The sequence below is a fragment of the Python bivittatus genome, unplaced genomic scaffold (assembly GCF_059951505.1).
Source record: "Python bivittatus isolate LINGU-HERP-01145 unplaced genomic scaffold, Pbiv_v1 ctg000480_np1212, whole genome shotgun sequence".
NCBI lineage: Eukaryota > Metazoa > Chordata > Lepidosauria > Squamata > Pythonidae > Python > Python bivittatus.
Genome location: NW_028277075.1, coordinates 28,123,314 through 28,140,007, shown reverse-complemented (window position 1 = coordinate 28,140,007; position 16,694 = coordinate 28,123,314).

The window sequence follows — 16,694 nt, the reverse complement described above, 5'->3', positions numbered from 1 at the left end:
TGATCTGAAAGTGGATTTAAAAATGACAGGCTACAAGAATGACATGGAAAAAGATGTTACATTGGACATACAAAAGAAACTGGCTGATGCCTTAATAATTAAAGGGATATACAAATAACAAACCAAGAGAGTGACCTGGATAATTTTTCTATATTGAATTTACAAAAGAGACTTGTTAAAGTTCTAAAGAATTTTGTGAGCAGGGACAAATTAAAAATGAAAAGAAATCAAGTTCGAGGGCATTATTTGAAGGGACTAAAGATTAAGATTGTTAAAAGTAAAAGAAAGGAATATAAAGTTGGTTTATTTGATCAAGGTTAAAATAGATATGTTATCTCTGGTAACCTTAATTTGCTGACATCAGGACTGAAATGATGAAGTTTTTAAGGATTTGCTTATAGATAAGAGATGGGTTATGGGAAGAAGAGATCATTTATTGTATTTTAAGGGAAGGTGATAAGTTACTAAAATTGTTTATACTTGTGATGAAGGGGGAAGTCATTTCTTTATTTCTTTTCTTTTTCTTTACTATATTCTTATTTTTTCTTTTCTATTTTTTCTCTTCTACACCTTCTATTTTTTCTTTTTATTCTTTTGTGGGTTTTTTTAGTTTGTATTGATTTTTATTGTTGCAATTGTAACTTTTAATAAAATTACTATAAAGAAGAGAAACACTGTACTAGATGGTAGCAAATAATTAGATGACTGTGCTGCCATCTAGGCTCCCTGAATGTTTGCCAACTGCCTCTGGTAGTCCTAGCTCCAAGCCTTTTCTTTTAAATAGAAGGCTATCAAATGACACACCATCTTCATTTTTCTTGGCAGCTAGTCACCTTGCTCACTCTTCCTAATCTTTCTACACTAGCCAGAGGTGAAGAGTTGCACTTCAGTGTCTCTGTTGGAACCAGATCTTTAGCCTTTAAGAAGGGGACCAGCATTTTTAAATTAAACTTGGAAATAATACACTGCAGTAGTTGGATCAATGCTTTCTGAAAGGATCAAATGACTATTGTGGATTGTTAGGCTGGTTTGCCTCTAGAGTTTTATGACATTTTTTGGAGCAAAAAACTTTTGAGTCTCTACTTATGAAGTCTCTGAACTGTCCTCTACTAACCCTGGTCCGTACTGGCTGAGGATGTATATTTAGCAAGATCTTTCTATTTCAAGAAAATTGATCTAACTTAGGATATGGTAGAACTGCGTGTGATCCTATTCTAACCCTAATCCTTTGTTATGGACCTTGGTGCTCTGACCACTATTGCTGAAAATTGGAGATATAATTGCCTGACATTCTGAGAGACCACCTATCTCCAATTGTTTCTGCCCACCTTGGACATTCAGGCAGAATGGGTGTGCTCCAGGTCTCTTCAATTAAACATTGCCACCTTGTGGGATCGAGAAAGTGTGCTTTCTCTGTTGCTGCCCTGCCCTCTGGAATAGGATCCACCCAAAGGAGAGGGTAGATACAGATGGTGCCCACTCTCCCAGGGTTCCAGAAGACCCTTCAGGCCTAGCTCTGTTCCCAGGCCTGGAGTTAATGTGTTTCTGGGGGCCGTGTTGTGTTTTTATTGTTAGGGTTGCTTTAATTCTGGGCTCTCCCCCCTCCCCCGTTTTTAACAGATTTAACTGCATAGTTGGATTTTGTAAGCCACCCAGAGTCTATTGGGGGGGGGGGGAAGGCATAATAAATTGTCATCATTGTCATCATCATCATCATCATCATCATCATCATCATCATCTTCATCCAGTATAACAATTTATTCCTTTACTTTGGATCCAGTTCCATATTTTTTCTTTTTTTCTTTTTGGCCTGCCCCACTCTCAGACAAATACCCTTATTTAAACTTAAGTACCAACTTGATATATGGAAAATGCTATTGTATGTATTATTTCACATCTTTCTGCCTCATTCATCAGTCAATAAACGTGTAAGGTTTTAAAGAAAGAAAGAAAGTCTACAAGCAAGTAACTCATAAAATAAGAACGAGAATCCAAACAAATTGCTCAATGATTGCATCCATATAGATAAAAGAGCAGGAATTGCTGTTGCCACTTCTGATACTTTGTTTACATGCCTGGAATTGTTAATGGGATGAAACGAATGTAAAGGTTTAGGAAAATAAAAGGGTTTCAACTGAAATCTACAGGTCAATGAGATGGGCATCACATAGTAGAGTATTCACAACCTGAATACCATGAAGAACACCCTGATTAGATTTGTACCTCTCTAGCTTCTGAAGGCAGAGACAATCTGAAAGAATTGTCAATTCCTGTAGAAGCAGAAGATAATAAGCCCAAACTGTTCCCACCCTAACTACTGCAAAGGTATACTAGCCAGTGCCCAGGCTATCTCCAACTGCTTTATCTCTGTTAATATGGGAACACACTTCTGGTGAATAATGAATGCCCTAGAAGTATTTGTGATGTGTTTGTTTCCTGTGTAATCCTCAACGTATTTTACAGATCTTCACATGAGAATTCATTCAACAATTGCTTAGTCACATTTAACCCTTTCTTCCAACAAACATAAGAAAAGTTGTAGAGGCGATAACACATACTGAGCAAATTTACCTGTTGAAGATCAGTAAAACAAGAACAGTTTAAGTAATTATGTTTTTTCACAATTTTAGCATAATCAGCCTGTAATTCTTACAGCCTCCATTATGTGTCTGTCTACTGCCAACAGAAAAGTTGCACACTGAGCACACGTAGCTGGGAATCCTGGGAATTGCAGTCTCAACAAATCCAAAAATTGGTAAATAGAAAAGCTGAGCTGGGTCTGTGTCGTGTTGTAGCAGCAGCCACGGTTGGCGGATGGTCTTATGTTTCATGATTCACAAGTTATGCCTCTATTCCACCATTCCCGTCATACCTAATGATGCAAATATCACTGAGAGAGAGATCCAAAATAATTGCAGACCTAAATGGTTTGTGCCCCTATATTTCACCTACCCTACCGTCGTGGCACTGTTCTACTAAGCTGTAAGTATAAAAAACAAAGGAAATCAATGTGTTAAAAAAATCACTATGTAATTGCTTTCAATGAACCTGTCACTAAAGAGCTCCTAATGAGAATGACCTTTCGAAGCCAATTAGTCTTGGTGGAACAGCATAATCACATTTAAATAATGTTTTCTTCTTTAACTAAAAGTCCAAAGGAAGCCCTTTGTCAATATGCACATTTAAAGAGCACATGCTCCCCAACTGCTCCATTCCTGCGTCGTCTCTCACCCTCCTGGGCTGAGCCAGCCACTTGGTGGCCATCCAACGAAACTGAGTTGGAGAGGACAGTTGTTGGTGCTCATGGGAGTTCATATTTCTTCTACTACTCAAAATGCCTTTCTTTAGAGAAATAATGTTTACAGTACAAGAAGCTAAATGAAGATTCACCAGAATCAGCAGCATTTGCAGAATCTTGCTGCTTTCATCAGAATGGCAAAACCACCATTGTGTCATTGGGCTACAAGCCTCCTCCCCTTGGGGGGATAAATGATATCATGACACCCATAGAAAAGGATCTAGGCTTGCGTCCATGACACCCAGCTGCTTTCACCGGTATGACCTCCCTTCTTCAGTCCTCAAAGGGGATGCCTCCGGCCAGAATAACTTCGGTACGAACTTTAGGGTTGGGCAGAGCTTTGGATTTCATCTCCAAAAGGAGCTTCAGAGCATGTGGAACACAGCTACAGTATACTGCCATTAAAGTGGCCATGCTTTTTTTCTGGGATCATGAGAAACATGACAAACAGCAGAAGCCTAAAAAAAGACAAGTGACTCTACTGAAGAATCCGTTCAGTTAAAGCTGTGCAGCCCTAGAAATTATTAGAGTTGTGTAGCAACTTTTGGAAGACATGGCTATGTTCCCATGCATGCACACTGGAGTGTTAGGGGCATGATGTGCTTAATGTTTTGTCTAGACTGGTTTGGTTTCTTGGCTGCTGTGTGTATTGCTGCATTTTATATTATGCTTCATATTGTTTTTAAAGGTTGTGAGCTACCCTGAATCGCTATTCTGAGATGGACAGCCATATAAATTGAATAAATAAATAATTGCATACATATTTACACACATCCTAGACAAAAGCACCCAAATCAAAAAGTTGTTTTAGAGTACACAGGTGCGTTGATGTAGTACCTGTATGCATCTCTTTAAGGCAGCTGCATCTTTTCCTGGGGTTCCTGGGGTTGTATAGCCAACTTCTGGAGTTGCAGCGTCATCTTGGTTTAAGGAGTCTGGGTACCCCTGCAAAGTGCTTCAAAGTCCTTTTCTGTTTTTGAATATGAAGTGCTGCACAGCTCTATAAGCTATCACTACAATTAGGAATTGCCTTCTAGATGTTTAATGCATCCAGAAAAATACTAGGGTTCAGTATTATCTAACTGGTAACAAATTTTATACAAGGTGGGTAGAACCTCATGTGTGTTTTAATCCTGTAAGCTGCCCAGAGCTATCTGTGTGAGATGGGGTGGCTAAATAAATCATATAAATAAATATGGGGACTTTCTAGATGTGACAGCAATATTTTCCCTCAGGCCCACCTGGTTTGGCCAGGGTGAAAGATCTGGAAGGTCCTAAGCTTAGAGCCTGTAAGAGATTCTTAGCTGAGACTGATCCATAAGTAGAAGCAGATCCATTCTATTTCCAAACAAAATTTGACTGCATTTGCAAACTTCTACCCCTCTCTTTCAGTAAGAAATTGGAGGTACTCTCCCGTGGAGCATTTCCATCCCATCAGGGAGTATGTGGATCTGTGAATTGCAGGCCTCTGTGAATGGGAAAAATCTTACTTATTGGTCACTCCAATCACAACCGATTCTCCGTCATGATCAGAATGTGTCGGTTTAGAATCAGGATTGAGTCTAGGTTTTTATTCATACTTCATTCTATTTTGTTTTTTGCTTGTTTGTTTTTAAGAACAAATTTGCTCTTTCCATATAGCATGCAATAGGGGGCAGCCATTTAAAGTAAAGTATAAGCCATATATAATTAAAAAAAAAGATTAAGAATTCTATAATCATACAGCTAAAAGGTTATTCAAATAAGAAAATTCCCGTAAGTACTAGGGCAGCTCACTCTAATATGTAAGGGCAGTCTTTGTAACCTACAGCAGGTATCAGTACCTTGGCAGATTGTCCAGATCTGAGCACGGTTGGGCCTAGTTAATTCTTGGATGGGAGGGCACCTGAAAATCCCAGGGCTGTAGTCCAGACTGTTAAATCAAAAAGATTACCTTGAAGAAGCCAAAGGAAAACCACTTCCATATTGCTGTCAGGAAGACTACAAGGATGTATCCAGCTCGCTCTCAGTACTAGAATTCCGCTTGAGCGAATCTTATCTTTTAGTATGTTCTGGAACAGATTGGGCAACTATTCTTTTAAAGATTACAACAGAACATTGAGAGCAATATAGTTTCTGGGGATGTCCGTAATAGCCCCCACTGCACACACAGCCAGTTCAAACTAGATGAGGCATTCATTCTGCATTGAGTCTTGGGAGACTAAGAGTTGGCTAGTTCTGAGGTTTGTTGAGTGGACGTTATGGGAACTGGAGTCCAACCCATCAGGAAGGCATTAGGTTGGGGAAAGATAATTCTAAGTCTGTGTGTGCTTTTGCTCTCACAGTTGAATCTACTGTGGTTTCTTCATATTCATGTGACAGTCTGGAATGTGTGTTCAGTGTCTGAGGTAAAATCTGAGGACCTAAAGCTTGTTCCTGCTTCATTATTCCACAATGTTAATGGGAGAGTTTTACAACAAAGGTCAAACTTGGGATTCTCTGCCAGATGTTCCCAAAGTAATACCTGGGCAAGGGGAGATTTCTTATGCCGCCTATCTATAGATATGCAAAAGAAATAAAAGAAGCTCCCCTTAAAGGACCGGAACAACTAAGGCATGATGGAAAAAATGTCATTGCCAGAGGGGTGTCAACATCTGCAAGAGGGCAGGTGTGGCATCACAACTGAAGCCTTACAAGATTTGGATTGTAATGGCCTTTTGCAGATGTTGACACTGTCCTATGTATGGCCCTGGACTGCTGTATTCCCAGATTAGATTGTTGGAAAAGAATGCTGTCAATGACATGGTGTCATTCTTCACCTCTCTTTGACAGTGTAGGTAACTTTAAGCCATACATGGAGGAAGACAGCACATTTGAATATGGAGTATTAATACTTTATAAATGTATCATCCATAATAAATAGCAAGTAGCCCCCCCACCAGGAACACCAACAGTTTATGAATACCAGTGTGAAACAAACAATCCCAAAAGAACTGATTTAATAAAGTCCTTTCAAGGAAGAGGGGGCTGATTCATCTTGTAAACCTACTGAAAAGCTTAATGGGACAACAAAAGATGTGCACTTTGAACCATCAGTTAAGTGCATCCGTCTTCATTATTCCTACACTACACCTTACATTCAGTGGAAAGTAGGCTGGGAGGTAAGCAGATTTGTTGGCAAAATTCCTACGAAATGTATCAGAAATATAGTAGAGTAGTTCCAGGTTGGCTTGGCTAATATTATACTATGTGACAGGGATAACACACCAGCAACGAATTGGGGCAGCAACAAAAGAGCCTGGTTGTGCCTTTTCACCACCATGTCAATCACTAGATTTGTTCTCATGTAAGTAAAGCCTCTTTTGAGTTGAGCTTGACGTCTGTGTAACTCTCGTGGATGTATTCATTTAAAAGATTTGTATACCCCTTGTCATTAGAAAAAAAAAATCTTGTAGCAGTTGATAATTAAATACAAACTACTAAAACAGTAAATTTAAAAACTTAAAGCAAGTATGGTTTTCTTTGCAGCAGCATGGAAACATTTGCCCTTGCCATCTTCCTGGATGGCTCTGTAACTTCTTGGTCTACTGTTTTAATATTTCTTGATGCTTTCTCCTCCAAGCCCTAATCAGTCCTGACCTTGCTTAGCTTTCCATCCCAGACTTCTGGGTTTACAAATGAAAAGCTAATTTATTTAGAAATGAGATAAGGCCACTTAGCTTAAAAAGATGCAAGGAAATTTGGCTTAATCAGAAGAAATTAGTGCTACTGCAGGGAGAGCAACTGTGTGTCAATAAAACTGTGTGCATAGGCGGGCAGTCAAAAATGCTTTCTAACTGGTGGATTATGAAGTAGAACTCAGCTGAAACACCTCATTTTATTTTCATTTTTCCTATTAAAGGGGTGGGGGGACACCCTGACATATATTTATTTTTCCATTAATTAATTTCCATTGATGGTGGCATTTAATCAAATAATATATAGAACTGAAGGATATGCAAACTTTGAACAAGTCACTGTACAGTCTCCATGGAATTTTTTGTACACCGGGAAAAAAATACTGTCAATCTCATGATCTCTCAATGCACTGGGACTCCCAAAAAGAATAACTTACATATTCCCCACCCCCACAAAAGGACAGGATAGCTTATTTGTCTCTAGATCTATAGAGCTGTGGAGCCAAAATACTCCTTGTCTGAAGGCATTTTGGGAAAGGGAGACCCCCGAATACCTCTCAAGGTGGAACCACTGATGATTACCCAACTGTTTCCTCTCCCATTTTAAAATTGGACTCAAGGCTGAGTAGAAATGCCTTTCCTTTCCCCAGTGTAGCATCTCTGCATTGCCAGAGTCCAAAGACATACTTGTCAGGCCCAGTGCTTCAGAACATGCCTTTATATAATTAACACCAATAACTGCAACAACAACAACACCGACAATGATGATGGTGGTGGTGATGGTGATCATGATGAACATGATCATGATGTCTTCACCCTTTCCTAATGATGGTGTGTATAGACACCAGATCTATACCAATATACCTTCTTGCCCACTAGACCAGTACAAAAATAGGATGCCTGGATCTGCGCTCAGAGTCTTTGGGGATCCTGTCTACAAACAAGAAATAGCTTTTTCAGAAACAGCAACATTAAACCCAGCCAGCAATCTGAACACAGTAATACTACTCTTGTTAGTTCAAGGTGAGGGCTTCCTTATAGAGATGTATGTATGTATGTATGTATGTATGTATGTATGTATGTATGTATGTATATTTGTTTGTGTGTGTGTGTGTGTGTGTGTGTGATTCCAATTGCAATAATTTGAAGGCACATGTTCAGAAGGCCAAATGTGGATTATCCAGGTAAACTTCCTTTTACCAGGGAACTCAACCTCACCCTCCACATCTTTTTAAGAATCATTCTGAGCACTTTGACTTTAGATCATCATTTTGTCCTGAGAAATAGATAAGCACAAAATTGCAGCCCATCAAGGCAATGAAGTCACAGTTTGCAATTGCTGATGTAAGTAGTAAATGTGGGGGCTGATCTAAGTATGTAGTAAATGTGGAGGCTTTTGTAAGGTATGCATAGCAGTATGAGATTTCCCAATACGTAGTTCCCATTCTATTTGTGCCCTCTGAGTTCACATCCTGAATTGGCTAGGGAAAATTGGTGCTTGTAGAGATGTTGCTACTTAAAGGCCCATTGGCACCCACTGCAGTTGGAAATCTTGATCTCATACGATCACAAAGAACCCCATGGGATATGCATCTGTGCCGTATACTTGTTACGTAGTGGAAAACAGAGAGTCCCACCAACGCTAAAGGATAACCTTCTTGTCTTTGATCCAGAGAAAATGGATGCCACATGTAACCAACTCTAGGAGATAACTAGGTCCATACATTGTGCAAATGCTTAATCTGTTGTACTTAGTTTGAGTTTAGCTTGTCTGGAATCAGCTATTTTTTGTATACCATGATGTCTGCTTTATTACAATATGTGAATCCATTTTACTGAGACTTAACCAAGAGACCAGGGTTAAACAGCAATGTTGTTTATAAACTAACCTTTTTTTCTTTAATCAAATAGGATTTGCAAATATAATTGGCTTCAATTGCCCTCCCCTTTGTTTTTAAGCTTCTCCTTTGCTAGTCCCACTCCCACCCCCTTTAAGCTAACCAGGAGCTGCCAGTTAAAGCCCAAATGCTGTTGTGTCCTCAATTTTTCATTTCTGGAATGACTTAAAAGCCCTACCTATTTTGTATTCTAAGGTGTAGTTCATAGTGTTACTCATTTCTCTTAGTATGATATACCTTTTTATAGCTTACATAAGATCTCCCCAGCAAAAAACATACTTCTTTGTACACATCAATATGCAACACGATTGATAACATACCACAATATATCATTGTCCTATTTTATGCAGCTATTACTATTATTTCCAGAATACAAACTGTGTCCATATCTATTGAGCAGCATAGGATATGGAAAAGAACAGACAGAATGAAGTGATTAAAGGCATTTGTAGTTCAGTATAGATTTTAAAGTGGTAATAAATGTTGCACATAGAAAGCCTGCATATCATCGAGAATGTAGGCTTTCTCTGTGTGGCGACCATCTTGGTATGGGTAGGGGAGTCCTGCTCTCGACATGATAATGTATGTTGATTCCTAGTGCATCCTATTGTTTCTGCCTGCCCCACTAGATCTAGCAGAGAGAATATGCTCCAGGTCCCTTCTATTAAACCAGTGTTTTTCAAACTTGGCAACTTAAAGATGCGTGGATTTCAACTCCCAGAATTCCTCAGCCAGTACCTGCCCTGTGGAACAGCATTCCCCTGGAGTTTCAGATGGCCCCAACCCTGGTAGCCTTTTGCAAGGCATTGAAGACCTGGCTGTTTCCGCAGGCATTTGCGTCAGGGTGGAGATATGCTCTGCTACTATGGATGGTTCATAGCTGATCATGCGTCCTTCGGTGTGCTGGGGATATGTTTGGGGGGTTGGTTTGTTTTTAATCTTGTAAACCTCCCACAGTCATTTGTGTGAGATGGGTGACTGTATAAATGATATAAATATAAATAAATAAATTGTCCATGATATTTTACAGGGACTGAATTCTCCATTACAGCAGGTCTCCTCCTCATCTCGGAGATTGCGTTCCCCAAGAATACGAAGGCATAATGGCCATTTAATCTCTATTCACTAGTCACTGAAGATCTGACAAGCTAGTTTGCTGGTAACAATACAGGGAGATTTTGCTAGGAAAAGAAGGAAAGCATTTATCTGATGGCTTTGAGTCTCTGAAAAAAAAAATGAGAATTGCTTTTCCTAGAAGTCTTACCAGGTATCACAAATTTAAGTATGGATTACAGAGTGCGGCCTTTATTCCTCCTGCAAGCCTTCATATTCAACTTCCTGAACCACTGCCCTCATCTACATGCACTCTGCACCCATCCATTTCTACTTCCCCCACCACACCCTGGTTCTCTTATTCTCTCTCTCTCTCTCTCTCTCTCTCTCTCTCTCTCTCTCTCTCTTTCTCTCTCTTTTTTAATGTGGCTGCATTATGGGTGCTATCTAGGGAAAAAATAGCATATAAGTTAAATAAAAAAAGAGAGCTTTTTCTTGCATATTTAGCCTTCCCACCCAGACATATTTCTGTATTTCAGGTTAGCTCTGACTCCTAAATCTTTATTCAGAAGTTTGTAAAGAGGTTTCTGTCATATCATCCATCATCCACGAAGGCAGCTTATTTTAAAACCTAATTTAAAATAATTAAGCAGATTTTGAAAACTCTAGCTGTAGTCTATTTTTTATTGCTATTGCTCTATCCAGAAAGTTAGCATCTTCAAATATTGGAGAGGAAGGAGGTGATGCTCAACTGTAATCAAAATTTTAATTTTTTTCCCTGAAACAGATATGCCAGGATTGCCTCCTGCAAATGGCATGATGAATTGAAGGTGGCTGTTTCAGCCCATTTCTAAAAAATCCCTGAACAGGTAAATATTTGGACATTTTAAAAGGGTATGATCATATTCTACCTTTTTAAGATAGGGTTGCAGGGCTGTCTTCCTTCAACCTTCTTCTGCTGAAACTGTAAGGATAATTGATTTTGTCCTCATAAATCAAGCTTAAAAAATAGAGTCAGATTTGATATTCTTTCTTGATAGTACTGTATCATAACCCTGATTCATACAACACGCTAAGCCAAAATGTGGAATCTGGTTGGTTTGGTTTTGGCTTTGTATGTTGCATATACTTAGCTATTGTTAAATATTGTTGATCCTGGCTAACTGTTGTTTAATCAACACCATGATTAACCAAAGATTAGCATGATGGATGAATCTAGTTTCAGATTGCTCCTTGCAACTGAAAAAAAAACATGAATGCAGTTTATAGATAAATGATTCGTTTTAGATGTAGAAGCTTTTAATACTTTTAAAGTAGAAATGCAATTTTAAAAAATCAGATAAGTAGCTAAACAAAAATATTAGATACCACATATAGGATTCCTTCTTCAATTTTATTCCTACAACAAGAATCTGTTGAAGAAGTTCAGGCTAAGAATTCATGACTGCCCCCAAATTATCCATTGTCCTTCAGTGGTTGGGGGTGGGCCTGAACCTGAACAGGCCTTCCACAGGGTGTTGAAAAAGTCAAGATGGCAGGCACAACTGGGCGAAGAAGCCATCCTTTATTAATATGCATCATACAAACATTAAAAAAATGTAATGCCCAACTTTGGATTTTTTGACAACCTCCCTCCACATGGTTCACCCAGAATTTGGATCTGCTCTGGCTTAATCTAAACACCCTAACCACTAACCCAGATAACTGGTGACTGCCAGTATGGATGTAGGCCAGGTTGGGTGGGAATTTCAATCCCTTCACATCTGGAGGGCAAAAACTTAGGGAAGGCTGCTGTGAAATCTTGAAACTACAACATCACAACAAATCACTATATTGTGGTTTGTAATGTCCCTTTCTGCAAGGTCAGTGGTCCTTGCTGAGTTTTATGTACTTCTTGGTGATATACCAGGATTGACTGACGGCATATTTTGTTAGAACCTTTGTTTGTTTGTTTGTTCATTTATTTGTTTTTCATATTTATATAGCTGCCCATCTCACAAAAAATGTGACTCTAGGCAGCATGCAATCAAAAACAAATAATAAAATCAAAATATTAAAACAGGTACAGTCAAAAAGACATCAAGCAACATTACTAATTACAAGATAGTAGAGAGAAACTGGTGTTAAAAACAGTGCAGCCAAGCCATCTCATTAGATCATCATTTCCTGGAGATTCCCAGGCATGCTGACACAACCATGTTTTGAGGGACTTCTGGAAGATCAGCAGAGATGTGACCAATCTCACCTGGGGAGGGGGTGATGTTCCACAGAGCAGGCGCCACATCAGAAAAGGCCCGTCTCCTGGGTCCCGTGAGATGAAACTCTTTTGTGGACGGGACCTGATGGGATGGGCAGATGAAATCAGCTGGAGGCGGTTCCTCAGATAGCCGGTCCCAGGCCATGGAGGGGTTTAAAGATCAAAACCAGCACCTTGAATTGGACCTGGAAGCAGACTGGCAACCAGTGCAGCTCACGGAGCAGAGGTGTAATATGTGCCATTCTGTGCTGCCACATTTTGCACCAGCTGAAACTTCTGGATAGTCTCCAGGGACAGCCCCATGTACAGCCTGTTACAGTAATCCATTTGGGAGGTGACCAGGCCATGAGTGATCATGAGCAGAGCCTGCAGCATATTGCAGCAAAGGGAGGCTGCCAGGGTTGAAGCAAAAATGACGGACAGTCATCGGATCTATCTGCTAGTTTCACTGGGGATGCAGGTGAAATGCAGCTATAAAGTCTTATTATCATCATTGGGGAAGTGCCAAGTGTGAGCTCAGGATTCTTCCTAAGTCCTGCTCTGGTTCCCCTTCTGACCATTTGTTCTGACCCTTGCAGAGACAGTATTCTGCTCCTACAAGCTGATACTACAGCAATATCTTCTTCCCATTGGCTTAGCAAGCTGCTTCGTCAGTAACTGTGATCCCAAGCCCATTCACAGGCACACCTTCGGGACAGAATCACTCTACCAGCTTCTTACTCTTTCCACTGACTCGGAATGATGAGTCCTGATTATGTTCTCAATACTCATAATCCTATGAGCATCAAAAAGCAGCAAGCTCATTCCAGACGCATTCATCTCTGGATCATGTCTTTTGTCCCTTGACTTTCTCTTCTAACATCTTCCCCTGCTGCTGAAAAATGTCTAAGCGTTTCATCATCTTGCTTTCCATGATGACACGCACGCTCTGTCCTAGAGCATCTCTGTGTTGTCAGCAGGGGGGATGAAGTCCACTGTGCAGTGATTTGCTTCAGTTCATTTTTACAGGAATCCTCCTACCGACGTTAGCAAACTTGCACAGGGCAAATGCCTCTTTAGGCTTTCCAGAATCCAGGAAACTGGGTGCCCTTTGCATCTCTGGGGGGGATGTTTGAAATATATTTATTAATTTTTGATAGTGTGGTCCTGCATTAGCTTATAACATGACATTATTTAATGTTGTGAGCCCCTCTGAACTTGTTTCTCATGGGAAAGTGACCAGCATATACATTGATGGCAATGCTGATGAGCATAAAGCAAAAGTGGGTTTCTGTGCCTTAGGCCCGGTGGTACAATTTTAGGTGAGGCCCAAGGACAAAAGTTTGTGCCTGAGGTCTGCCTCTATTTCTGCTACTGCTTTCAGACATTGGGGGAATCTTTGGTGGGAGTTGAGCAGAAACTTCTCAGCCTACAGACCAGTCAACCTTCTTTTCTCCCTGACTTTTTCTTGCTGCTGATGAATTCCCATGGCCTAATGACAGAGCCTAATTCTCTCATAACTGTCTGTGGTGCAACTCTATGTGGAACTCTAATGTGATATGCATGATGACTCTGGGGGTTGTATAAACTAATTCAAAAACTGGGGGAGGGCATTTGTTCCTGATTGGTGTAATCAGAATTTAAAAGCAATGTTTCGGATTAGCCAGAAGACCAGAAAAGAGTTTTTAGTGAGCACCTGAAAGGCTAGATTTATGGCGGCGTATACTTCCATGCACGGGACCTTTGTTGTCATGAAGTGTTTGTATGCGTTTGTAATGTGCATATGCACACATATGTATCAAGGAGAATGGTATGCAATGAAGCTAAAGTCTGAGGCAGGCCAAAGATGTATCTCTAATCCTTCTTCAAGATGTGTTTGGATGGGCTAGCCCTGCCCCCCTCACGCTTAAATGTGCAATGGTCATATACCAAGTCAACATAAGATTAATGCACGGTAAGGCACATTTAGCAGCAGCATACAAAGGTGGGGGGGAGGGGGCAGTCTGTCCTGGGTGCAGGCAATAAGGAGGGTGCTGCCAAAGACACGAGGAAGCTAGCAGTGGATGGGGAGTCAGGTCACTGCACCCCTCAGCACAGCAGCAACAGAGGAAAAAATCAGTTTTGACTCCTGGTGACTGCCCCCTGCAGTTTCTTGGCAGCATTTTTTGGAAGTGGTTTGCCTTTGCCTCCTTCCTAGGGCTGAGAGAAAATGACAGGCCCAAAGTCACCCAGCTGGCTTCATGCCCAAGACAGGACTAGAACTCACAGTCACCCAGTTTGCTAGTCTGACACCTTAACCTCTACACCAGTGTTTCTCAACCTTGGCAGCTTGAAGACGTGTGGACTTCAACTCCCAAATCCCCTAAGCCAGCATGGCTGGCTGGGGAATTCTGGGAGTTGAAGTCCACTCATCTTGAAGTTGCTAAGGTTGAGAAACACTGCTCTGGGTCAAGAGTTGTAGACCTATGATTGAAAAGTTTGAGGTCAGCCTGTTCATTCTTGAGCATATTCACATGTCTGTACGGAATGCATGTAAGCAAATTCATGTACTTTTCAACGACAGACAACTACATGGACGTGTCCACGCAGTTTAGCAGCAAGAGCACAGAAGAGGCTTAACATCACCTTCTTTTGAGTTTTTTTCCTCTTCCCAGTCTATTTTATAGTCCTGGTATTTTCTGGTGCTGTCCCATCCAAATACTGACTAGGCTGCTTGACTCTGTCTAGCTCTGGAGCCCAAAAAAGGTCGTCCAGATGCTACCACCTGCTGAGAAGACTACCATGCTATCTAATCCATTAAAATGTTGTAAGGAATGGTTGGAATAACTGCCTATTTGCTTCTGTATTTCAAGCTTTTGCTGACGGTGTGGCTAGGGTCAGACTAGATGATATTAAGGGGAAAAAATGTTTTTTTGCAAGTAGAGATAAAAGTTACACATAAGAGCTAGGCTGAGGTGTGAAAGGAAATGGGAAGGTGTGGTTAAGCTAATGTCTCGCTTTAGAGCTCCTAGACGCATTTCCTGAGCATGCATGAACTTTTGCACCTGCTCTTGCTTCTAACCACACTATGTAACCACATCCTCTGCAATAAGTTAGTTTTTCTTAGCCAACAATTTAGCAATGCTTTATAACCCCCGGAGCAAATGAGGACTAGAAACTTGAAGTTAATGTTATGCCAACCTTAGAGGATGGGCACACGTGTGTGTGTGTGTGTGTGAGACCCTCCTCCTAGATGCTTCCTGATAACAAAAAGGTATAAAAGCTGTTGTAAACTGTTCTAGGGGTGGCTGTTCTCTGTCTTTTCTCTGCCAGCCGGACAGAGAGTGGTTCACCCTGCTTTTCTTCTGGCCAGAAATAAAAGCTGTACTTTCTTTGGAAAAACCTCTATCTGGAGTCTCATTGGAAATCATGGAATCCAGGCTAGCGAACCTTACAATGTATACGCCACAATTCATGTCAGGAGTGTCCACAGGGTATGGTAAAAAAATCAAGATGGCAGCCATGACAGAACGGCTTGTTTTTAATGTGCATTGCCTGCAACACCCGTAAAAAACAGGTGGTGCTTTGTACCATCTTTGGCACCATCTTGACTTTTTTGACCATACTGTGTAGACAGCCCTGCTTCATTTATTAGTCTTTGGACCTCTTTTGTTATCGCCTGGAAAGTAGGGTGGGCAAAATCTTTAGCGTTTTTTTCTTCTCTCTGTGGTAATGCTTACACACTCTCTCATGATTTATACACATTTGTCTATGACTGTCAATTGAAGTAATAACAAATTTTGAAATGATATTTCAGAGTCAAGCAAGATATTAGAGCAAGAGTCTGGCGGCACCCTGGACAAGTTGCACAGATTTAGAATTGAATGAGATATCATGAAACTGCAGTTAAACTCTGTATGGCTTATAATCAAATAATCTCATTTCTGAAAATACTTGAATATCAGTGCTTTTTCACAGACAGTCCAGAGAAGTCTTAATACAAGAGGCTGTTTGGATATAATTTGAGAAATTATGTTCTGCCCCAATCGGATATTGTACTAATTTGGATATGGCCCCATCCCTGCATTTAGAATCATGTAAATTTCCTTCCTGTGCTTCTATATTTGGTTCTTCCTGGAGAGAGTTGGAGTGTAGGCTAATTGTTCCTTAATAGAAGGAAATTCTCAATTTAGCTTGGTTTTCTTGGGTGAATTGCATTCTGGAAGATCTGGTCTGACCTTGCCCTATTTATAGATTTATATCCCACCTTTCTTTCCAGAGTTCAGACTGCTGGCATTTCCCCCTTCCCTTTTTGTATGATTTATTATCTTGCTTGATGAAGAATTCTTCAAAACCTTAAGGCTTGCATGCTGTTTGGGACTATGAGAATGCATCTATGAAATCATTAGCAGCCAGACTCAACTTAAAAGAGACATAATCATAAGATGAAAGGGATGGAAGAAACCTTGGAGACCATCTAGTCCAAAATTTGAACATCAGTTGCTTAGATTAGAGGTTAGTTTTACCATCTACCTAATCAGGCCGACACCCGCTTCAAAGGTCCACTGAAGCCC